Source organism: Caretta caretta, chromosome 11, assembly GCF_965140235.1.
Source record: "Caretta caretta isolate rCarCar2 chromosome 11, rCarCar1.hap1, whole genome shotgun sequence".
Classification (NCBI taxonomy): domain Eukaryota; kingdom Metazoa; phylum Chordata; order Testudines; family Cheloniidae; genus Caretta; species Caretta caretta.
The window spans coordinates 3,637,550-3,663,501 of NC_134216.1; the positions used below are offsets into that span (position 1 = coordinate 3,637,550).

Below are 25,952 nucleotides of genomic sequence, written 5' to 3' on the forward strand. Positions count from 1 at the left end.
GTACTCCAGGATGCTCTTTTAACCGACCTTGGTGAGGTCAGGGGTGCCTGGGCAAACATGGAGTGACTCAGCCAGGTCATTACCCTTTTAAGTTTCATCTCATGGCTATTCAGTCCTGCCGGCAGTCCTACTGCACCGTCTTCTGCTGAGCACCCAGGAGATGATGATGGCCAGCAGTCATACTGCACAGTCTGCTGCCAGCAAGATGTATAACGATAGATGAAGTGGATCAAAACAAGAAATAGACCAGATTTGTTTTGTATTCATTTTCTCCTCCCTCCCTCCGTGAAATCAATGGCCTGCTAAACCCAGGGTTTTGAGTTCTATCCTTGAGGGGTCCATTCTGTTTCTCCTTGATGCAAAGCCACCCCCTTTGTTGATTTTAATTCTGTGTAAGCCAACCCTGTAAGCCATGTTGTCAGTCACCCCTCCCTCCGTCAGAGCAACAGCAGACAATCGTTTCACGCCTTTTTTCAGCACAGACACCATAGCACGGGGAACATGGAGCCCGCTCAGATCACCGCGGCAATTATGAGCACTATAAACACCGCACGCGTTATCCAGAAGGATATGCAGGACTAGAACCTGCAAGAAAAGTGAAACCAGGCGAGGAGGAGGTGACGGCAGTGCGGTGATGAGAGTGATAAGGACATGGACATAGACGTCTTACAAAGTACGGGCCCCTGCAATGTGCACATAATGGTGTCAGTTGGGCAGGTTCATGGCATAGAATGCCAATTCTGGGCCCGGGAAACAAGCACAGAGTGGTGAGACCGCATAGTGTTGCAGGTCTGGGACGATTCCCAATGGCTGCAAAACTTTCGCATGCGTAAGGGCACTTTCATGGAACTTTGTGACTTGCTTTCCCCTGCCCTGAAGTGCAAGAATACCAGGATAAGAGCAGCCCTCACAGTTGAGAAGTGAGTGGCAATAGCCCTGTGGAAGCTTGCAACGCTAGACAGCTACCGGTCAGTCGGGAATCAGTTTGGAGTGGGCAAATCTACTGTGGGGGCTGCTGTGATGAAAGTAGCCAATGCAATCACTGAGCTGCTGCTACCAAGGGTAGTGACCCTGGGAAATGTGCAGGTCATAGTGGATGGCTTTGCTGCAATGGGATTCCCTAACTGTGGTGGGACGATAGACGGAACCCATATCCCTATCTTGGCACCGGAGCACCAAGCTGCTGAGTACATAAACCGCAAGGAGTACTTTTCAGTGGTGCTGCAAACACTGGTGGATCTCAAGGGACGTTTCACCAACATCAACGTGGGATGGCCGGGAAAGATACATGACGCTCGCATCTTCAGGAACTCTGGTCTGTTTCAAAAGCTGCAGGAAGGGACTGTCTTTCCAGACCAGAAAATTACTGTTGGGGATGTTGAAATGCCTATATGTATCCTTGGGGACCCAGCCCACCCCTTAATGCCATGGCTCATGAAGCCGTACACAGGCAGCCTGGACAGTAGTCAGGAGCTGTTCAACTACAGGCTGAGCAAGTGCAGAATGGTGGCAGAATGTGCATTTGGGCGTTTAAAAGCGCGCTGGTGCAGTCTACTGACTCGGTTAGACCTCAGCGAAACCAATATTCCCATTGTTATTACTGCTTGCTGTGCGCTCCACAAGATCTGTGAGAGTAAGGGGGAGACGTTTATGGCGGGGTGGGAGGTTGAGACAAATTGCCTGGCCGCTGATTACACGCAGCCAGACACCAGGGCAGTTAGAATAGTATAGGAGGGCGCGGTGCGCATCAGAGAAGCTTTGAATACCAGTTTCAGGAATGGCCAGGTTACAATGTGAAAGTTCTGTTTGTTTCTCCTTGATGGAAACCCCCCTGACCCCCCCTCCCAGTTTCACTCTACTTTCCTGTAAGTTAAGCACCCTCCCCTCCCCCCTTTGATCACCACTTGCAGAGGCAATAAAGTCATTGTTGCTTCACATTCATGCATTCTTTATTTATTCATCACACAAATAGGGGTATAACTGCCAAGGTAGCCCAGGAGGGATGGTGGAGGAGGGAAGCACCAGGTGGGGTGGTGGAGGAGGGAAGGACAAGGCCACACAGCACTTTAAAACTTATTGAATGCCAGCCTTCTGTTGCTTGGGCAATCCTCTGGGTGGAGTGGCTGGGTGGCCAGAGGCCCCCCCACCGCATTCTTGGATGTCTGGGTGAGGAGGCTATGGAACTTGGGGAGGAGGGTGGTTGGTTACACAGGGGCTGTATTGGCGGTCTGTGCTCCTTCTGCCTTTCCTGCAGCTCAACCATACGCTGGAGCATATGAGTTTGATCCTCCAGCAGCCTGAACATTGACTCCTGCCTTCTTTCAGCAAGCTGACGCCACCTACCATCTTCAGCCCGCCACCTCTCCTCATGGTCATATTGTGCTTTCCTGCACTCTGAGATTGTCTGCCTCCACGTATTTTGCTGTGCTCTGTCAGTGTGGGAGGACAGCATGAGGTCAGAGAACATTTCATCACGAGTGCGTTTTTCGTCTTCTAATCTTCATAGCCTCTGGGAAGGAGAAACATATCCAGCTGGTGGAGGGGAAAAAAAAGGGAGAGTGGTAGTTAAAAAGACACATTTTATAGAACAATGGGTACACTCTTTCATGGTAAACCTTGCTGTTAACATTACATCGCACATGTGCTTTCATTACAAGGTCGCATTTTGCCGCTTATTGAGGGTCTGCCGGTTTGGTGTGAGAGATCACTCACGCAGGGCCGGGCAGCAGAATTTGGCTTGCAGGCAGCCATGGTAAGCTACAGTCTTTTGGCTTCTTTAACCTTCATAACATTTGGGAATGGTTTCAAACAGCAGCACCCTCGTTTCCCATATGAAGTAGCCGTTGGGTTGCCCATTAAAAATGGGTTGGCAGTTTAAGAGGAGGGGCTGCTGTTTCCGGGTTCACGTGCAGCAGAAACCCAACTAACCCACCCCACCGCCCCACCGCAGGATTGCTTCACCCCTCCCCCCACCGCATGGCTAACAGTGGGGAAGATTTTTGTGCAGCCACAGGCAAACAGCCCAGCAGGAATGGGCACCTCTGAATGTCTGCTTACTAAAACCACCCTATTTCAATCAGGTGTCCATGAATGATATCACTCTCCTGAGGGTAACACAGAGAGATAAAGAACAGCTGTTGTTTGAATGCCAGCAAACACCGGGACCATACGCTGCAATGTTTTGTTCCGCAATGATTCCTGACTACATGCTACTAGCCTGGCATGGTAAAGTGTCTTACCATGGAGGACGGAATAAGGCTGCCCTCCCCAGAAACCTTCTGCAAAGGCTTTGGGAGTACCTCCAGGAGAGCTTTATGGAGGTCATAGAATCATAGAATATCAGGGTTGGAAGGGACCTCAGGAGGTCCAACCCCCTGCTCACAGCAGGACCAATCCCCAATTAAATCATCCCAGCAAGGGCTTTGTCAAGCCTGACCTTAAAAACTTCTAAGGAAGGAGATTCTACCACCTCCCTAGGTAATGCATTCCAGTGTTTCACCACCCACCTAGTGAAAAAGATTTTCCTAATATCCAACCTAAACCTCCCCCACTGCAACTTGAGGCCATTACTCCTTGTCCTGTCATCTTCTACCACTGAGAATAGTCTAGAACCATCCCCTCTGGAACCACCTCTCAGGTAGTTGAAAGCAGCTATCAAATCCCCCCTCATTCTTCTCTTCTGCAGACTAAACAATCCCAGTTCCCTCAGCCTCTCCTCATAACTCATGTGTTCCAGACCCCTAATCATTTTTGTTGCCCTTCGCTGGACTCTCTCCAATTTATCCACATCCTTCTTGTAGTGTGGGGCCCAAAACTAGACAGAGTACTCCAGATGAGGCCTCACCAATGTCGAATAGAGGGGAACGATCATGTCCCTCGATCTGCTCGCTATGCCCCTACTTATACATCCCAAAATGCCATTGGCCTTCTTGGCAACAAGGGCACACTGCTGACTCATATCCAGCTTCTCGTCCACTGTCACCCCTAGGTCCTTTTCCGCAGAATTGCTGCCTAGCCATTCGGTCCCTAGTCTGTAGCTGTGCATTGGGTTCTTCCGTCCTAAGTGTAGGACCGTGCACTTATCCTTATTGAACCTCATCAGATTTCTTTTGGCCCAATCCTCCAATTTGTCTAGGTCCCTCTGTATTCTATCCCTGCCCTCCAGCGTATCTACCACTCCTCCCAGTTTAGTATCATCTGCAAATTTGCTGAGAGTGCAATCCACACCATCCTCCAGATCATTTATGAAGATATTGAACAAAACCGGCCCCAGGACCGACCCCTGGGGCATTCCACTTGACACCGGCTGCCAACTAGACATGGAGCCATTGATCACTACCCGTTGAGCCCGACAATCTAGCCAACTTTCTACCCACCTTAGAGTGCATTCATCCAGCCCATACTTCCTTAACTTGCTGACAAGAATACTGTGGGAGACCGTGTCAAAAGCTTTGCTAAAGTCAAGAAACAATACATCCACTGCTTTCCCTTCATCCACAGAACCAGTAATCTCATCACAGAAGGCGATTAGATTAGTCAGGCATGACCTTCCCTTGGTGAATCCATGCTGACTGTTCCTGATCACTTTCCTCTCATGTAAGTGCTTCAGGATTGATTCCTTGAGGACCTGCTCCATGATTTTTCCGGGGACTGAGGTGAGGCTGACTGGCCTGTAGTTCCCAGGATCCTCCTTCTTCCCTTTTTTAAAGATTGGCACTACATTAGCCTTTTTCCAGTCATCTGGGACTTCCCCCGTTCACCACGAGTTTTCAAAGATAATGGCCAATGGCTCTGCAATCACAGCTGCCCATTCCTTTAGCACTCTCGGATGCAACTCATCAGGCCCCATGGACTTGTGCACGTCCAGCTTTTCTAAATAGTCCCTAACCACCTCTTTCTCCACAGAGGGCTGGCCATCTACTCCCCATGTTGTGATGCCCAGCGCAGCAGTCTGGGAGCTGACCTTGTTAGTGAAGACAGAGGCAAAAAAAGCATTGAGCACATTAGCTTTTTCCACATCCTCTGTCACTAGGTTGCCTCCCTCATTCAGTAAGGGGCCCACACTTTCCTTGGCTTTCTTCTTGTTGCCAACATACCTGAAGAAACCCTTCTTGTTACTCTTGACATCTCTTGCTAGCTGCAGCTCCAGGTGCGATTTGGCCCTCCTGATTTCATTCCTACATGCCTGAGCAATATTTTTATACTCTTCCCTGGTCATATGTCCAGACTTCCACTTCTTGTAAGCTTCTTTTTTATGTTTAAGATCCGCTAGGATTTCACCGTTAAGCCAAGCTGGTCACCTGCCATATTTACTATTCTTTCGACTCATCGGGATGGTTTGTCCCTGTAACCTCAACAGGGATTCCTTGAAATACAGCCAGCTCTCCTGGACTCCTTTCCCCTACATGTTAGTCCCCCAGGGGATCCTACCCATCCGTTCCCTGAGGGAGTCGAAGTCTGCTTTCCTGAAGTCCAGGGTCCATATCCTGCTGCTTACCTTTCTTCCCTGTGTCAGGATCCTGAACTCAACCAACTCATGGTCACTGCCTCCCAGATTCCCGTCCACTTTTGCTTCCCCCACTAATTCTTCCCGGTTTGTGAGCAGCAGGTCAAGAAAAGCTCCCCCCCTAGTTGGCTCGTCTAGCACTTGCACCAGGAAATTGTCCCCTACGCTTTCCAAAAACTTCCTGGATTGTCTATGCACTGCTGTAGTGCTCTCCCAGGAGATATCAGGAACATTAAAGTCACCCATGAGAACTAGGGCATGCGATCTAGTAGCTTCTGCGAGTTGCCGGAAGAAAGCCTCGTCCACCTCATCCCCCTGGTGATGTCCCTGGAGGATTTCCACTCCATCCCCAGACATGTTGACAGACTTTTCCAGTAGCTGTACTGGCCACGAATGCCAGGGCAAATTAATCATTAAACACGCTTGCTTTTAAACCATGTATACTATTTACAAAGATACACTCACCAGAGGTCCCTTCTCCGCCTTCAGGGTCTGGGAGCCTGCCTTGGGTGGGTTCTTGGGTGGCTCCAGGTCCAGGGTGAGAAACAGATCCTGGTTGTTGGGGAAACCGGTTTCTCCGCTTCCTTGCTGTGAGCTATCTACAACCTCCTTCTCCTCCTCCTCATCATCTTCCTCGCTCCCAAAACCCGCTTCTGTGTTGCCTGCCACTCCTTGGACAGAGTCAAAGTACAGGGTTGGGGTAGTGGTGGCTGCACCCCCTAGAACGGCATGCAGCTCATCATAGAAGCGGCATATCTGGGGCTCTGAACCGGAGAGGCCATTTGCCTCTTTTTTTTGGTAGGCTTGCCTGAGCTCCTTAATTTTCACGTGGCACTACTTCAGGTCCCTGTTATAGCCTCTGTCCTTCATGCCATTGGAGACTTTTTCAATTATTTTGGCATTTCGTCTTTTCGAATGGAGTTCTGCCAGCACGGATTCGTCTCCCCATACAGCGATCAGATCCCGTACCTCCTGTTCGGTCCATGCTGGAACTCTTCGGCGATTCTGGGACTGCATGGTCTCCCGTGATGATGAGCTCTGCATGGTGACCTGTGCAGGTGAGCTCGCCTCGCTGGCCAAACAGGAAATGAAATTCAAAAGTTCGCGGGCCTTTTCCTGTCTACCTGGCCAGTGCATCTGAGGTGAGAGTGCTGTCCAGAGCGGTCACAACTGAGCACTCTGGGATAGCTCCTGGAGGCCAATACCATTGAATTGCATCCACAGTACCCCAAATTCGACCTGACAAGGCCAATTTCAGCACTAATCCCCTCGTCGGGGTAGGAGTAAAGAAATCGGTTTTAAGAGCCCTTTAAGTCGAAAAAAAGGGCTTCGTCATGTGGACAGGTGCAGGGTTAAATCCAGATAACGCTGCTAAATTCGACCTCAACTCGTAGTGTAGACCAGGCCTTAGATGCAGTGATGTAGAATTTGTTGAATGGTCACTGGTCTAAATGAAATGAGTGGATGGAATTAGCCCATTTCCCAGTGGACTGTATCCCCTTTATAAAAGCTACTGCCATAATGGACATGAAGACTCAGCTTCCCTCTCTCCTGGTTTCTCCAGCTCAGGGTTGAAGTTCAGCATGAGACATCTTGCAGTGCCATTTGCTAGTATTACAGTAGGAGGCTGGATGGACTAGTGTTCTGAGTGCAGGAGATTGCCAGTTCTGAATCCCCTGGGGTATGTCATACCATTCCCAGGAATTTCCACTGAGATTTTTGACCTCTCAAGACTTTGTATGCAGTGTTAGTGCAATAAACGAAATTACCGCACCCACCTTCTCTCTCAAGACTTTGATAGTTATAGTGAACTGATTGGGACATTGCTAAATAAATAAGGGGAATTCACAATGATACACTAAAAGCATTTCAATTTCTGTTTTGCGGCCACTAGCAGCAAAAAGCGAAGGCACTGAGGGATACCACAGTTGTGAGCATGCTAGACCCTCAACAGAACAGCAACAGAATAGTGTAACACACCTCATTACACCCACGCCAATTGCCAGCACTGAATTTGGACCTTATACCATCAGAGGCAGGACAGCAGATTATGCACCAAATTATACACAGCTGATCCAGAGTGGTAATTCCTATGTTTTAAATGATGTTGCTGTAATGCCCATGAAAGATCTTGGAGCGGAAAGGTTTCAGGGCTCAAAATGGACTGCCCTTGAGACAACTCCTATCCAAAGAAGAGGAACACTTTGCAATTCTCTAGCATCTCCCATTTGAGGAGTTCATAGTTCTTTACAAACATTAATGAAATTGAAGGCTTAAGTGGTTCATCAATCTTGTGCTGGCCCCCTGAAGAGAGGTGAATTTCATTAACTGAAGTGACTTGACCCAAGGGCACACAGTGGAGACAATGGAAGAACCAGGAATGGGACCCAGATGTCCTCTCTTCTGGCACACTGCTTTAGGCACTACAGAGAGATGGGTTACAGATGCATTTGGTTTTCTCTACCCGGAGACACATATAGATTCTCTGGAAACCACTGGAATGGCTCAAAGGGCATAAAACCAGTCCAGCCATTCTGCCTTTCAGTTTGAATACAATGGACCATTTGAGTCAGTTCCAACCACTCCAACACTAGATGACTGAATGTTTGCTCCCAAGGCCTGTGGAAGGGGTCGTGCATAGCTGTGCTGAGGAGAAATCTTTCATCTTCCTACTCCCTTCTTGCTATCAGGGGTAGCAATCGGCTACTGGCCCCGACAGGTAGCAGATTACTGCAAACCCTCCATCCCCACCCCCTAGTATGGGCTCAGTTGCCTGCCACATTAGGGTGGGTGTATCCAAGGGTCAGCTATTCCTTGCTTCTCTCCACCCACTCCCTGCATACTTTGTGTGTCTGTGTCGTAGCAGGGGGGAGCCTTATTTCCCCTGATGGCCCTGCATTTGACTCATTTAGGGCCATGCCACGATCTGGGCCTTAATTTTGATTCAGTCACCTGAGGCCACCTGACCAGAATACCTCAGAACACTCAGTAGAGCAGCTCAAAAAATAATCATTATTTTTAAGAAGGAAATCATCATTTTCTCATCTTCATCAAAATTTCCTGCAAACATTTTTCAAAGTGAAAAAAATCCCAGTTTTTGAAAAACATTTTCAGGAAAAAATGTTCATCTTTCAGTAAAATACCCCCCAAAATGAAAAATTGAGCTCCCCAAAGTTTTGTATTCCACTTTCTTTGCAGAACCCCTGCCTCTCCTGCCCCCCTACCCCCCAATTTCATCAAAAGTAAAAATGTTCCACAAAGACAAGCATTTTGGACAAAAAAACATTTTATGCCACAATTACTTCGATGAACACATTTTGAGCGGCTCCAGCAATCAGGTTTCTTAGGGCTGAGATGAAAGTTACTCTGATATTCCTACTATAAAGAGTGCGCTGAAGATTTATATGATTTCTGACAGCAGAGGTACAAGCTTAAGTGTCTCTATTTACTTATGACATCGAGAATTCAGCTTGCAACAGCTTCTTTTTGAGCAAGACCCATTTAAATCGTCTTAGCAGGCTCCTCTCAGAAGTTTCCTGGCTCTCATCAGGAGTGTGGTATGTTCCCTCTTCCTCTTAAAAATTAAATTTAGTTTCCAATTAAGAGCTGGCCTCACCGACAGATACTGTGTTTCACTTTCAGGTCCAGCTTTCTAACCACGTTGACCTCACAACTGCCTCCAGCGACTTGTAAAAATAATAAGCATTACAAATAGCTGGACAGATCAAAAACATTCAGCTGCTATTGGGTATCTCTTATCAGTCTGTTCCCCTCTTCTGTTAACTCAAGCATTCCAGACACAGACAAGTGCACTGATGCTGTGGGTAAATACTATACCAATTGACAGTGGTCACCGGTAAAAAAAAAACAAACAAGTCAGCCTTGGTCAAAAGATACCTTACAGTGGTGTCTGATATACTGGTTTATTTACCCTTATAACTAGAAGAGGAAATAACTGCAGAATCTTTAATACCGTGGCCCAAGAACAGGGAAAGGTAAAGGTGACTTGGTTGTTTTCATGTCACCTCCTGTGGACTTGTGCCAAACATTTTTTTTTTCCCATAGATATTAAGGTCAGAAGGGACCATTATGATCATCTAGTCTGACCTCCTGCACAACGCAGGCCACAGAATCTCACCCACTCACCTCCTGTAACAAACCCCTAACCTATGTCTGAGCTATTGAAGCCCTCAAATCGTGGCTTAAAGACTTCAAGGAGCAGAGAATCCTCCAGCAAGTGACCCGTGCCCCATGGTACAGAGGAAGGCGAAAAACCTCCAGGGCCTCTGCCAATCTGCCCTGGAGGAAAATTCCTTCCAGACCCCAAATATGGCGATCAGCTGAACCCTGAGAATATGGGCAAGATTCACCAGCCAGATACTACAGAAAATTCTTTCCTGGGTAACTCAGATCCCACCCCATCTAATATCCCATCACAGGCCATTGGGCCAATTTACCATGAATATTTAATTACCAGAACCATGTTAACCCATCATACCATCTCCTCCATAAACTTATTGAGTTTAATCTTAAAGCCAGATAGATCTTTTGCCCCCACTGCTTCCCTTGGAAGGCGATTCCAGAACTTCACTCCTCTGATGGTTAGAAACCTTCGTCTAATTTCAAGTCTAAACTTCAGCCAGTCTTCCCCCAGGTACCCAGAGATGTGGCAGTAAAGACAGCCAAGAGACTGATGGCAAAGGCTGGAAGGAATCTATACCTGGCAGTGTTGGGCCACCTCAAAACACCTTCTCAGGGGCTGGATACTAGCCCAGCACAGGACTGATGGGCCAGGGAACCAAGACTCTGCTCCCCATGAGGGGCATCTGCTGCAGCCCAGAGGAGTAAGGACAGACACAGGCATCAGTACACCCAGGACCGAGAACCGGCTAAGAGCATCAAGCTAGGCACTACAGCAAAGGAACTGAGGCCACTCTGTGTACAGGTGAGCAGGTCTGGGTCCACACAAAGCCATGGCAAAAAGGAAACAGGTCAAGCTGCAGCGGGGCAGGACAAATGAGGTAGCTACAGACTCAGGACAGTGGTGGAGATGAAACGGAAGACAACTGCAGAGTAGCAGATAGCTGGCACGCTCAGATAGATGGGGACGAATCCAGGACTGGGACAACTTAGAAAGAGCCTCAGCCATCAGCAGGCCGGACATAGGCGGGTCAGAAGAAACAAGGTGCATGAGCAACACAGAAGACCACCAATCAACAGAATGAAGGCTGCAACAGAGTGGAAGCAAGCGTCCCACCAACAGCATCACAACATGGGAGACAGGTTCAAAAACCCACATGTTGGAAGGACTATGAGGCATAGCAGGCCTCAATGGGCTGCCATGTCCCAGGGGTGGGCTGTGTATGAGTAACCTCTAACCCAGTAAGTCAGCAAATGCTTGCACAAAAGACAACAAAAATAGATAAAAAGAAAGATGTAGCAACCTGCCTGGAACATGGAGGGAGGAGCATAGGTTGCAGGAGGGAAGAGTTTGGAGGATGCATCAGGAACGCAGTCTGTTTGCACATGGCTCAAATGCCAGTGGCAGTTGCAACCTCTCTGCAAATAGTTGTCTTAATAAAGAACTGGTGTAGTTTCTGTAACATGGAGTCCATTACATTATTACCCCTCATGCGCACATGAAACAGCTAAGCCACTAGAACAGAGGCGACGTGGGGGGCATGCAGGGTCGCGGGCCCTCCCAGATTTGCTACTTGGCTTGTACTGAGCATGCTCAGTGGCACTGCTGAGACGGGTTGCCCTCACTTTGCCCTCCCATTATCATCTCTGCTCTAGAGTGTGACTTCGCTGAGAATTCACCACTGATCTCCTATGCCACAGACTCCTTGTGCGACCTTGAGTAAGCCACTTCATCTCCCTGTGCCTCAGTTCTCCATCTGTTTAGATTCTATGGGGACAGCCATTGTCTCTTATTAAAATGCATGCACAGTGCCTAGCACAATGAGGCCCCAATCTTGATTGGGGCCTCTAGATGATACTATAATACAAATAATAAAAACTGCACACTACAGGTCAGGGCTGGGTACAACGCCCAAAACTTGTTGTTGCCATGATGCGATACCTATTTAGAGGATAAATTCTGTCACTAAGGTTCCTGGCCTCAAAACCAGGCTAAAAATAACTCTTAAGTTTTGATAAAGCTTTGAAAATTGAGTGTGCTAAATAAACGTGAGACAAGGTAGGTGGTGTAATATCTTTTATTGGACCAGTTTCTGTTGGCAGAAGGTACAAGCTTTCAAGCTACACAAAGCTCTTCTTCAGGGCTGGGGAAGGAAACAGTGTGAGAGCTAAATACAAGTTGGGACAACACCGTAAACTAAATAAACTTGTCAACTTCTTTACTTTGAATTTAATAGAATGATGCCAAATAATCATTAAGAACATATTTCTTGTGGTTCTACAACTATGTAATAGAGCCATAGCAAGGCTGTTACATAATCATGGCAGCCTCAGCAAATGGGGTTTCAGTTAGCACATAGTACTTAATTAATGTACCCAAACTATTATATTAAATCTATATTAAATTCTCATTGGAGACATTTGGTGTTGAAAGGGCATCAAAATGTGTCACCCAAAGTCAAATGTCACCATGTTTACTTCAAGATAACGGCTTTGAAGTCATTTGATGCAGAAATGCTTGTCCAGAAGCTCTATCCAGGTTCTGTGGGGGAACAGTGGGGGAATGTCCACTTGAGAACAGTTCCTAAGCGCTGGTGTGACTCCAGATCATGGTATCATCTGCACCCTTGAACCCTGGCAGCACAAGTATATTCTGGGTATCACTTTTGGGAGCTGTTCAAACCCCCCTACTTCTTTTGGAGCGTCTCAAGGACAAGCATCAAGCTGGTGAGATGATATGTCAGATTTCCAGCCGCACGAGGATAACCTGCCTGTCTCCCAGAGATCATAGAATATCAGGGTTGGAAGAGACCCTCAGGAGGTCATCTAGTCCAACCCCCTGCACAAAGCAGGACCAATCCCCAACTAAATCATCCCTGCCAGGGCTTTGTCAAGCCTGACCTTAAAAACCTCAAAGGAAGGAGACTCCACCACCTCCCTAGGGAACCCATTCCAGTGCTTCACCACCCTCCTAGTGAAATAGTTTTTCCTAATATCCAACCTAGACCTCCCCCACTGCAACTTGCGATCTCTGGGCCTGGAGGAAAGTCAGGCTGGAACGAAGAAGAGCTGGCTCATGCTGAACCCAAGAAAGTGTGAAGTGATGCTAATCAAACTCTTTGGTGACCTGGCAATTTCCACCACCATGCCCTCCATGGAAAGTGTTTGCTCATTGCTCGTAGAGCGTACGCAGCCTTGTGGGTCGTTGCTGGGCTTGTTCCTGACTCTGGACACTCTGGGAAAAGGCTGTCTGTCCATCCCCAGCTGGCAAGATGACTCCATCCGTGGCTCTCAGATGAGGACTTGTCCTCAGAAATGTCTCTGTTTCCCCACCATCAGGCTGGACTACTGAAACCCACTCTATCTGGGTCTAAATAAAGAAGGAAATTGCAGCAAGTGCATAATGCAGTAGCCGGTCTCCTGAGCTGATCAATCGAAAAAGAGGCTAATTTTCTGCAGTTCATACTGGTTTCCCATGTTCTCTTCTGGAAACACTTCATAGTTCTGGCAAAACAATTAATGTGAAGATCCACCTCTGAAACTCAAGGATCACTTCTCTCCTTCAGCAGCCCCCTTCTGAACCTTGCTGGCATGAACTTAGAGGCCACATATAAACTTGAGGGTGAAGCTCAACAGCAGGAACTCCACCTCAAATAAGACCAGCTGGAACCTTACCTCTTTTCACCTTCACCAAAACATTCTGCAATGAACCCGGGCCAAGGGAAAACCACATGGGACAAAAGCCAGTGACTAATTGAAAGCTCAGTGTGGGAAAGTTGACTGATCGTACTGCATAGATATGACTGTTCTGGGCATGGGTGCTTTAGGAAATGCTGACAGGTAAACAAAAAGATGATAAAATATTGTGCAAATATATGTGCAAAATTTTAAATTCGCATTAGGCAAGCTCACCCTTCTTTTGTACTCTTTTTGAGTTGGGACCGTAAGGAGCAGTAACACTGAATAGTCTTATTGACAGCATGCATGCGTTCATGTTTGTAGGATCAGGTTCATAAACAAGGAATAATTCACAGCCTCACGGATTTTACAGCTATGAGGAACTACCTAGTCTGAGCTCCTGCAGAACCTGGCCCAGAGAATTTCACCCAGGGATTCCTGCATCATGTCTAAACTAGACCATATTATTTAGAAGAAAGAACCTTTAAATCAAGACTGGAGTTAAGTGATGGAACCTCCACCCCATCACTGGAAATCTGTTCTAGTGGTAAATCACCCTCATTGTTCAGAATTTGTTTTTTGTATTTGTCACTCTGTATCATCGTCCATCTTGAACTAATTCTCATGGAGTGCCCCGAAGATGGGCATGGGCCCTACTGTGTAGATAAAGACAGAGTACCTAGACAACAGCTTTTAAATTACATAGTTTTATATACATAGGAAGTGACTATTAAAAATACAACATTCAAAAAGCTTGAATTACATTCAAGGGGACCAATCTTCTAAAGTGCAGAATGCTCTCAACTTCCACTAAAGTGAAGTGGCCCTTCCTCTTTCTGAAAAATATACACCAACTAAACACAAGGGTCATGCATTTTAGGCCAAATTCTGACTTCAATTACACCCCAATGTCCAAAATATTGCCCAATTATTCTTGTTCTCCAGTTCAGACATAATGTACAAGAGTTTTTATATACACACATACATACATACACACACCCCTATATATAGCTGCGTGGACTCTGAAGCGGTGGTGGCCAGGTATAGCTTTAATTGACAAAGTGAATCCTTTAAACATGTATTATATATTGAAGCTGACATGTGTCCTTATTATTGCAGTGGTATCTTTGCTTGCATGTTGTATTCCTGTTCTCCCAATCCAGTATGGTGCTGTCTTTCTTATACTACAAGCCCTTCTGGAAGGGATCTTCTTTTCCCGTACTGTTTGTACATCACCCTGCACATTTTGGGTGTTAACATAATATAAATAATAATACAGGAGGTGGGACTGAAAGATTTTCTGATTTCTTCTGACACATACTAAATAAAGATCTTACAGTCTAACAAACGTTTATGCACAGGGGTTAAACTACTCTAGGGAACTCTTGAGGAGAGAGAAGAGTGTGTGTGGAGAACAGTTCATATCCACATTTAGGGCCTGATCCAAAGCCTATTGAAGTCAATGGAGCGATTCAATGGCCTTTGAATGAGGCCTTTACACCAGAAAGGGGAAGAGCTACAAGAAACAGTTAAAAGCCAAGGGAAAAGAAAAAAAAGAGACAGATAAATAACATTCGCCCAAATCAAAACAGATGTTTCACCTCAAATCCACTTTCTGTTTCCATGAGAATGAAGACAAAGAACATCAGGGCTATTAGTCTGGTCTTTGATTCTCACTGTGGAGACCCAATCAGTGTAGGGCTGTATTCATGTGACCTTCCCAAGCTTCCTGTGTCAAAAATGAGTCGTGGCATTGGGCGGGACAGTCAGTTTGAGTCAAATAGTCACAAGTAGGAAAAACCCAAATTCTTCAGCTCCATTTTCCTCTAACCCTCAGTTACTTCATACTTTGTGGTGGAAGTTCCCCATTTCAGCTCCAGCGGAAACCCCCACAACAATGTTTGGGAAGCTGTTGAACAGTGCAGTTTTGTTGACTTGGGTCTATGGTACTTAGCACTTAGTATATAGCATTTTATGTATTGCACAGACGTGTTTAGAGTTTGGCAGCTAAATTCTTACAGGATCCCGTGCCCACTGAAAGAGCGTCAGCCCACGGTTACGGGGGCTGTGCAGGATTTTCCCCTGCAATTGCAGCTCCTGGCTGCTATGGCATGGGGCACAGGAAGTGAGAGCAGAGAGGCTGTCTGCTTTTATAGTCTCAGTGCTCCCCTTGTTGGTGCTCAGGCAGCTTAGGGTGGAAGGAGGCTATGGTAATACAAAGAATAAGAACATAAGAACGGCCAGACTGGGTCAGACCAAAGGTCTGTCTAGCCCAGCATCCTGTCTTCCGACAGTGGCCAGGTGCCAGGTGCCCCAGAGGGAGTGAACAGAACAGGTAATCATGGAATGATCCATCCCCTGTCGCCCATTCCCAGCTCCTGGCAAACAGAGGCTAGGGACACCATCCCTGCCCATCCTGGCTAAAAGCCATTGTTGGACCTACCCTCCATGAACTTATCTAGTTGTTTTTTATCTCTATTACAATCCCTGGCCTTCACAACATCCTCTGGCAAGGAGTTCCACAGTTTGACTGTGCGTTGTGTGAAAAAATACTTCCTTTTGTTTGTTTGAAACCTGCTGCCTATTAATTTCATTTGGTGAGCCCTAGTTCTTGGGTTATGAGAAGGATTATAACAACACTTATAATAGATAATAAAAACAATGAGGCACTTACATACAGAAAAATAGTGTATTATCATGTGATTAAAGACTTTATCCTCATAATGATGCTTACATCATTCTCTTTTGAATTTTTGACCTTGCAACTTGTGTTCTAATTTTTTTGAAAATCTGCAGTCTGTGTCTAGCCCTGTAAACAGCTGGAGGAAGGCACCTGAATTCTGTACCTGAAATCGTATGCGAACAAAACCTCTCTCTCTCTGACAGGGCTTTTTCCTTCTAAGAAAATGTGACAGACTGACAATATCCTGAACAAACCATATGGAATGAAGATCAACTTGACTGAATTAAGCTAAACCACATTGGATTAGGGTTAATACTTTGGGGATGCATTGTATTAGAATGTGATTGGGTATGTTATTGTGGCCTTGTATGTACCTTCTCTAGTAGGAAGGGGGGATCTAATGGACTTCCTCCATTAGCAGCCCTTTGAACCCAACCCCCGGAGAGGGGTACATATACTAATTCAAACTGGATGCTCCAGGGACCGACAAAGAAAGGGCTTTTGGACAAATAGTTTGGTTTTAAACTGGCTCAGGGCCTCCTTTCTGATACAGTAATCAGACTGGAGCCTTGGTCGATGGAGGGCCCCAGTCCTTCGGGTAAGGTTGGAAGGACTGGGCCTGCTGAGCCTCCATAAGACTGGGTACTGGTTACAAGCTGATGCTGTGATGAACTTATAACCCCCAAGGAATCCCCCCCCCCCACTTGGGTTGGGATTTGAAGCACTGTTCCTGCCAGAATCGGACTTAGGGTTGGGTTTACCTCTGGTAAGCTTGTTAGTATACGTGTAGGTTCTTTTATTATTTTAATATGTTTTCTCTGTAACCCTTTTACCTCAAGAATAAAATAGGCACGCATAGGAAGTGCTGTGTGGTCACTGTAGCAATTACACCTATCACTTGTCCCTCGCGAGAAAGCAAGCAGGCATCCTTGCGTAGCTGGTCTCGGCTGGGAAGAACACAATGAAGGCAGGGAACTGTGCAGTCTGTAAATACACCAGTCAGAAGGGACAGCACCGGGGGCCTGCACCCAGAAAGGCCAGGGCTGGGGAACCGGAAGCATGAGAGTGGGTACCATGGCTGGACACTGAGGGGAAATACAGGAGCAATTGCCCAGACCTTCAGCAGAAATCATGTTTTGTTTTTGATAGTAAAAGGGCAGGTAGATCATATGGAGCATGAAGAGGAGTTGGCCTCTTTCCTCGTGCTCATCTGGGTATATTATGTGATGCTCACTCAGGGAGCAGTCTTTGGCTGGACTCTCGGTGGCTCAGATTGTTTTACTTTGCTCTTGGGTGCCGGCCTGCTGTGAGTGGAAGTGCAGTCGTGGGAAGCAAGTAATGAGCTGATACCATACGGGACCAATGTGGAAGTTCTTTATGAGAACAGGGTGAAATCGTATGGATTTGGGATTAGCTGGGCCAATGTACCAAAGGAAGAGCGCTCTCCTCACTGCTCATGAGAACCCAGTGAGCAATCGGATCTGCAGGGTTGTCATGCACAGAACTCAAAGCACTTTACAAAGAGGGTTAAGTCACATTTCACAGATGGGGAAACTGAGGCACAGCAAAATTAAGTAACTTTCCTAAGGGGCTAGAACTACTCTCTGCTCCACACAGTGTCTGTTGGCCCACACAGCCTTCTAAACCATCTCCACCCACTTTCTAAAATCCCTCTACACAGTACTGCATGGAGTTAGTAATATTCATAACCTAGCAAGGGAAATGCATATGGTGCTAACTGATAAAAAGTAGTGTCCTTGCCCAGCAGAAATTGCAGTCCAGGTCAACGGGACTATACAGACACTCATGCTTGCGCTCTGCCAGTAGCCCAAATGACTCTAGGAGCAAGAGAAAGAGAAAACACACAAGCCTGAGGATGACACTGTAGCTTGGTGGTTAGCACACTCCCCTGGGATGTAGGAGATGCAGGATCTAGTCCCCTGGCTCTTGTGAGTCTTATTAATTATCCACAGTGTGATAGTTTCAATAAGAGAGACTGAAGGACTCCCTACATCAGAATAGCCCACGATGGCTAGAGGTAACAAAGCTTTCTCCCCCTTAGGTGGAGGGAAGAAGTCAACTGGGGGTCTCCCACCTCTCAGATGAGTACCCCCACCACTGGAATACTAGCTATAAGGGAGTTCCTTCTTCTCCCGGTTTTGGTAAGCTCCCCTACGGGGGCCTGATCAGGTAGACAGACTCCGAGCATCAGGGAAGGAGGAGGATCCTGGGAACTACAGGCCAGTCAGCCTCACCTCAGTCCCTGGAAAAATCATGTAGCAGGTCCTCAAGGAATCAAGTCAGCTCCCAGACTGCTGCGCTGGGCAACACAGCATGGGGAGTAGGTGGCCAGCCCTCTGTGGAGAAAGAAGTGGTTAGGGACTATTTAGAAAAGCTGGACGTGCACAAGTCCATGGGGCCGGATGCAATGCATCTGACAGTGCTAAAGGAGTTGTTGGCTGTGATTGCAGAGCCATTGGCCATTATCTTTGAAAACTCATGGCGATCGGGGGAAGTCCCAGACGACTGGAAAAAGGCTAATGTAGTGCCCATCTTTAAAAAAGGGAAGGAGGAGGATCCTGGGAACTACAGGCCAGTCAGCCTCACCTCAGTCCCCAGAAAAATCATCGAGCAGGTCCTCAAGGAATCAATCCTGAAGCACTTACATGAGAGGAAAGTGATCAGGAACAGTCAGCATGGATTCACCAAGGGAAGGTCATGCCTGACTAATCTAATCGCCTTCTGTGATGAGATTACTGGTTCTGTGGATGAAGGGAAAGCAGTGGATGTATTGTTTCTTGACTTTAGCAAAGCTTTTGACACGGTCTCCCACAGTATTCTTGTCAGCAAGTTAAAGAAGTATGGGCTGGATGAATGCACTATAAGGTGGGTAGAAAGTTGGCTAGATTGTCGGGCTCAACGGGTAGTGATCAATGGCTCCATGTCTAGATGGCAGCTGGTATCAAGTGGAGTGCCCCAAGGGTCGGTCCTGGGGCCTGTTTTGTTCCATATCTTCATAAATGATCTGGAGGATGGTGTGGATTGCACTCTCAGCAAATTTGCGGATGATACTAAACTAGGAGTGGTAAATACGGTGGCAGGTAGGGACAGGATACAGAGGGCCCTAGACAAATTGGAGGATTGGGCCAAAAGAAATCTGATGAGGTTCAACAAGGATAAGTGCAGGGTCCTGCACTTAGGACGGAAGAATCCAATGCACCGCTACAGACTAGGGACTGAATGGCTCGGCAGCAGTTCTGCAGAAAAGGACCTAGATGTGACAGTGGACGAGAAGCTGGATATGAGTCAACAGTGTGCCCTTGTTGCCAAGAAGGCCAATGGCATTTTGGGCTGTATAAGTAGGGGCATTGCCAGCAGAAAAAGAGACGTGATCGTTCCTCTCTATTCGACATTGGTGAGGCCTCATCTGGAGTACTGTGTCCAGTTTTGGGCCCCACACTACAAGCAGGATGTGGAAAAATTGGAGAGAGTCCAGCGAAGGGCAACAAAAATGATTAGGGGTCTGGAACACATGACTTATGAGGAGAGGCTGAGGGAACTGGGATTGTTTAGTCTGCAGAAGAGAAGAATGAGGGGGGATTGGATAGCTGCTTTCAACTACCTGAGAGGTGGTTCCAAAGAGGATGGTTCTAGACTGTTCTCAGTGGTAGAAGATGACAGGACAAGAAGTAATGGTCTCAAGTTGCAGTGGGGGAAGTTTAGGTTGGATATTAGGAAAACCTTTTTCACGAGGAGGGTGGTGAAACACTGGAATGCGTTGCCTAGGGAGGTGGTGGAATCTCCTTCCTTAGAAGTTTTTAAGGTCAGGCTTGACAAAGCCCTGGCAGGGATGATTTAGTTGGGGATTGGTCCTGCTTTGAGCAGGGGGTTGGACTAGATGACCTCCTGAGGTCCCTTCCAACCCTGATATTCTATGATTCTATGCCCAGAGGCAGAAATGCAGGTGCTGAAAGACCTTTAACTGCAAAAACTTAGGTGCCTACAGGGTTTCAGTGGATTGCAGTGGTCCCCAAACTGGGACTTAGGCATATAAAACAAGGATTTTAGGTGTCAAACTCCTTTTGAGGATTCAGCCCTAAGTGACATTGCCAAGGTCACACAGCAAGTCAGTGTCATAATCATGATTAGAAGTCTCCGTCTTTTTCCTAGGTGGCTAATGCCTCATCTGTTTAGTACTGGGTTGGTGCCGCAGGAAATGTTCTAACAGATAACTAACAGTTTAGTCAGATATTTAGACAACTTAAGTCAGGCTTTGTTTGTGTCACTGCGCGTCTATCTCTAGGTACTTCTATGGGTCCCCACATCAAATTATCTGAAGGCCCCAGGAGAGATTGTTCCAGCAAACAAGTTTGTGGGCAAGAAAGTTGCCGGAAACAGTGAGTTTTAATTGAATTTTGGTGAATATTTTGAAGCCAGAAATACAAGTTTCTACTACAGAAACCTGAGTCTTGTTGTTGGACCTGTAGGTCATCCGAGCAGAGAACAGAAATACACCATCTGGGCTCTGTGTCCCATCAAAGCTAACCAACACAGCTTGAATGTCAGATTTCAAATACCCACAAAGAACTGCTTAAAACAAATGTACAGGCCAAGAATTACTCAGTGAAATCATTTGGCATATTGAATAAATTTTAAGAAACACGGCCCACTTGTAGGCAATTTGTAAACAGAAAAGAAGGCAACGTTCTTCAAGTAAAAATGTTCTTTATTTGGCCAGCTCTGTCCTGTATCAGTCATTACACAGAGTACAATAATATGACAAAAGCTCACCCCAGCATCATTAATGGATGGCTATTTCAGCCAGTCAAGTCTCAGATCATCAAAATATTTGTATATACTGACTTGGGTTTTGACCCTCTAAAATTGGACTTATGTCTGAACTTTCATGTGCAAACACTTCACTGCTGTCAGCATCAGAATGGGACAACAGACTGACAGTTTAGCTTTGCACAATCATTTTTTAATACATAGGATATAAACAAGGCCTTTAAAGTAGAGCAGAGGTGGAAGAGCTCCTGCACTCGTACAGAGATGCGGGATCATATTGCTTCTGAAAGATTTTACTGTTTCAAAACAGCACGTGGAAAGGCTTACCATTTTTAAAAGATGCACTCAGCCAAAAAGGTTGAGGGAGGAAAGGAGGTAAGGGAAGAGCAGAAGGAACCTGGGAAATAAATTCTTCCAAACGAAGTGACAGGTCCAAAAATAATCAGAACTGAAGTTCAAAGAAGAAATCTAAACGGAAAGAGAGAGAGGACAACGGAAACAAGGACAGGAGTGGGGTGTGTGTGTAACTAACAAACAAGGACAGGCAATGGTGTGTGTGTGTAAGTAACTAACAAATACCATGTGCTGCTCCCATCAGCTTGTATCCAGAGTTCAGATCAGGTCATCAGAACTCATCTGAGGTTATTTAGAAAGCGATGTTTATATCTCCCTCTGCAATGTCTGCCACCCCAGGGCTTTCAGATTCCATCCAATGTTTTGCCCTCAGAATTATTTTTTCCTTACGCACTTGATTGAATTTCTTACATTCCCCACCCCCGTGCTCCCAGCGCTGTCCTCCCAAATCTGTGTTATTACAATTTCAGAGTTTTATAACAGTGTGACGTCTGGATGGGCTGACCCATTTTCTATCCTCCCCCCCACACACACACACCTTTTCTTGCCCCACCTCCAAAGAGAAAAAACTACGAACACCCAAAGCCTGAAACATGAGGAGGATGTGGTTAAGGGTGGAGCCTTTAGCTATAGCATCCAAGAAGGACCACAAGGTCACCGGCTGTGAATCAGAGCTTTTGGAAGTTACTGAAGTCCTCTGTTTATCAACAGAAAGAGCATAACATAGGTAGCCACAATGCAAGCATTTCCCAGCATGATTTAATGCTTTCCTGGAGGGACCTCATCTAGCAATGAGAAGAGCGTTCAGGCTCCATGGCTTCCCCGCTGAGGCTGCCGAGGAAAGGGGGCTAAGTAGCATCAATTGTGAATATAGCTTTTGTGATGTGAGGGGAAGATCATCCCTAGAGACCACAGATGTAGCCAAGAGGTTACCATGTATGCTTTGCTGTGCAATTTTTAATTTCTGGGACAACAAAGGATCCCTCCTCCACAAGCCCTTTGTAGATTTATGGCCTAACATCTTTAGCTGGTCCTTCTGTGTCCGTGGATATGCTCCTTTCCAGGGTTTCTCGAACTAGGGGTCAGGACCTCTCAGGGGGTCACAAGGTTATTACATGGGGGGTCACAAGCTGTCAGCCTCCACCTCAAACCCTGCTTTGCCTCCAGCATTTATAATGGTGTTAAATTTATTAAAATGTGTTTTTAATTTATGGGGGGGAGGGGGTCACACTCAGAGGCTTGCTATGTGAAAGGGGTCACCAGTACAAAAGTTTGAGAACCATTGCTCTAGTCAATGACAGGTCTACCCCAGTAGAGTACAGGGACACTGCTGGTGGGGGAAAGAAATTAGCAAGTGTGCATATAACTATCAATTTGCTCTTACACCCTTGCTTGTCACAGGGTGTCTAGTAGCTCTTCTGAATTAATACAAAAATAAAGACTGATTTAGTGGAGTAGCTAGTGGGACTTACATGCATAGGAATTTTTTTCTAACTCAATTCCTCTGGATTGCATTTGCTCTTATTTGCCAACAAGTCACTTTCCCTTCCCTTTAACGGTTCCCCTATAGATTCCTCTGCTACAGGAAAAGAATACTAAACCTTTCCCCTGCCCTAACAAGACAAGCCCCTAGCATAAGCAACAGTCCCCTTGAGATGTTCATTAGGCAGCAAACTGGCCTGAGATCAGGGTTTATAAGGAGGTAATGCTAATGAGCCACACATGTGGCCACTTGCAGTCTTGATTCCTGAGCCAGGAGAAGCCCAGCAATGGAGGACAGACTGCTGGGGCAAGCAGGTGTTTTTTTAAGAGGACTGGGAATTGTGGGAAATCTGGCCCATGGGCTTAAAAGCCCAGCTCTTGCTGCCTTGAGTAAGGCTTGTGAGGTAGTTTGGCTCTTCAGAGGCTTGAGTCTGTTTTGTGTCCTTGTCTGTAAATCTGCTTTCTGAAGCAACGTATCTGTTATAGGCTCTTGCTACAGAGCAGCCTAATTCCTTTTAGAGCAACTTATTTCACAAACAGCATGGTGGGACTACTCTCTAGAAATGAATACTAACTTCCTCTGGGTTTGACCTTTCCAGATCTTCAAACAGTGATTGAAAAACATAAATGTTGTCTTATAATTAAAGTAGGAGACTTCAGGGTGAGAATTCCTGGCTTCTCTTCCTGCTTCACTCTAACAGCCTCTCTGTGCCTCTGCACGATGGATATATTATCCAGCCCAGTCATAGGGCAAAATACAGTTAAAGAGCTTTGAAATGCATAGGTAAATGTACTTTATAATCATTGTTATTATTAAAGGTAAAAAGGTCTCTTTTCCCCCATTATCACTTAAGCTATCTACTACTGAGAAGCAGCTTTTGGCCATACAATACATATGGGTCCTCTGGAAGACCAAAAACCTCTGAGTTTAGCCTAGTTATGTAAGAGCTAGGTCTTATTATTGCTACAGCAGTAACAGGAATGGCTTTATTTTTGCTTTGTCACCTCATCAGCAGAAGGAAGAGCCATATCTAGGCTGTCTTTATTGTTGGTCAGACAGTCCTTGTCAGAAGGTGGTTTTCTTATTACACATCCTCAAAAGAGCAATGCTTGCCCTATATGAGAATGCCCAAACTGGGTCAGACAAAAGGTCCATCTGGCCCAGTATCCTGGCTTCTGACAGTGGTCAATGCCAGGTGCTTCAGAGGGAATGAACAGAACTGGTCATCATGGAGTGATCCGTCCCCTGTCGCCCATTCCCGGCTTCTGGCAGTAATTTAAGGCCATGGTAGGAATACAGGTAATGGAGTATTTAAATATATGTAAATTTTTAATATTGAGTATTAATTGTTTGTATTAAAGTAGCACCAAGAAAAATCAGACTCCCTGTGTATTAGGTGCTGTACAACACAGAGTAAGAGACAGTTCCTGGCCCAAAGAGCTTACAGTCTAAATAAATAACACAGGCAACGGTGGAGGAAAGGAATGATTTGAGGGAACCGAGGCACAGAGAGACTATATGACTTGCCCAGGGTCATGCAAGAAGTCTGGCAGAGCCAGGAATTGAACCAGATCTTCTCAGTCCAGAATGCATGACAATATAATTGTGCCCAGAAGTTTCCTAGGTTCTCCAGAAGCTGGTTGTGGTGTATAATTTAACAGCACTGTTAGGGATGATCCAGCTAAGTAATCTTTAGTTTAATATTTTCCACCCCCACTCTTTCCCTCCTCCCTTCTACCCAAGATAGATAGTGCCAAATGCCAACTGAGAGATGAGGGAACACTTCAAATATTAACAAGAACAATGGAGCAGAATATCCATTTCATTATAATTCAGTTGGGAAAAAGTTGCCCAGGATTTACCTCAAAAAACTGATAATGGGAGAGGTTTAGAGGTCATGAAGGCTGTTTTGCTTTCTATAAATGCACATGTCATTCATCCAGAGGTTCTAAATCACCCATTTTTGATACATTGAACAAATACTGTGGACTGGAGGCATGCAGATCCTAAACTAATGAGACCATGAAACGCTGCTTAGACCTAGCAAGAAGCTCTCAGACTGAGATGGCCTTTGAGACAACGGTGTCTTATGCTTTTCTCATTTATGTTGGTGCAAATCAGGAATAACACCCTTGAAATTAAAAGGGGGTGAGAGGAGAATCAGGCTTCAGGATACAATTGAATATGACCTGAAACCATTATTCAAGAAAATGAAATACATTGGCATGGGGCAGACATCTGAGTAGCTAGTGGAATGCAGCATGCTAAGTTAAGGACATGCTAAGATAACAAAGCATCTCCTTTTGGCTCATGCAGTGCAAATTTAGGATCCAGCTGTGTGGAAGCTGTCCTCCTGGCTATCTGCTCCTTACTGCTCCCCGGTCCCAGTTGCAGACCCAGCTTTCTTTGGTTTGAAACCTTGTGAATCTCATGGACCAACCCTGAGGACCTGTATCAACAGATCCATCAGCCTCCCGCTTTAATCCACCTTGCTGGCCAAATTGCTGCCTACAGACAACAAAGGGTCCTAATTGAATTTCAACTGCAGTACTATGCAGAGGTTGGACTCAGCCAGACCAGGTACTTGGTGATGGGCTCTGCCAGTTAGTTAGGGTGTAGTATTAAAATAATAGGGAAGAATCAGGGATAAGAGGTTAGAAACTGGGACCATTCTTTGCTTGTAAAGAGAAGTAGGAAAGGTTAAAGCACAATTGCTTTAAGAAATATATTCCTGGTGAGGTACCAGGGAGATAGGGTGTAGATAACTATAGAAGTGATTATGAAAAGCCTAGATATTTTGAAGCTGGCCAAGAATTGGGTCTACATAATGTACATCAATGAGACTGCAAGGAAATGAGGTTAGAAAATCATTGATGTCTTAGAGACTGGTTTGCTGATGTTCAACAAGAAGAGTGAGATGGACTCTTTTTAACTTGGACCTTAATGTCAAGACCAAGACCAAGACTCTGCAAGAAGTGACTGGTAGCTGCCTTCATTTGATGTTAGTTGCAAAAGGGCTGTTCAGAATAAATCCTTGTGATGCGTGGTGGGTCATCATTATTTGGAAGAGCACTGTCTGGTCGGAGACGACCAGCATGGTGCACTAAGAATCTTCTTTCCACTACCTTGCCAGATCCTTCAAAGATGTTTGTCTTCAGCAGGGGAAAAACGTAGGGATTTATGCTACAGGCACACCAAGCCTCTGATAAAGAGCCCACTTCTAAGTTTGAGAGACAGCTGACTACACAGGGTTCTGACTGGTCTTAGCCACAATGGCAAGGTGGGGGGAAGGGTGAGCAAAGGAAAATAGGGAAGTGGTG

At 46.1% G+C, this 25,952-nt stretch overlaps 1 long non-coding RNA gene across 1 annotated transcript in view; it reads right to left on the reverse strand.

Annotated features, from left to right (window-relative positions):
• Positions 1–1,924: 1,924 nt before the first annotated feature.
• LOC142068433 (uncharacterized) overlaps positions 1,925–25,952 on the reverse strand; it is a 52,702-nt gene continuing 28,674 nt past the window's right edge. Inside the window, exon 3 of the long non-coding RNA XR_012664264.1 lies at positions 1,925–2,532. This is a non-coding gene — a long non-coding RNA (uncharacterized LOC142068433). The remainder of the gene's footprint in view (positions 2,533–25,952) is intronic.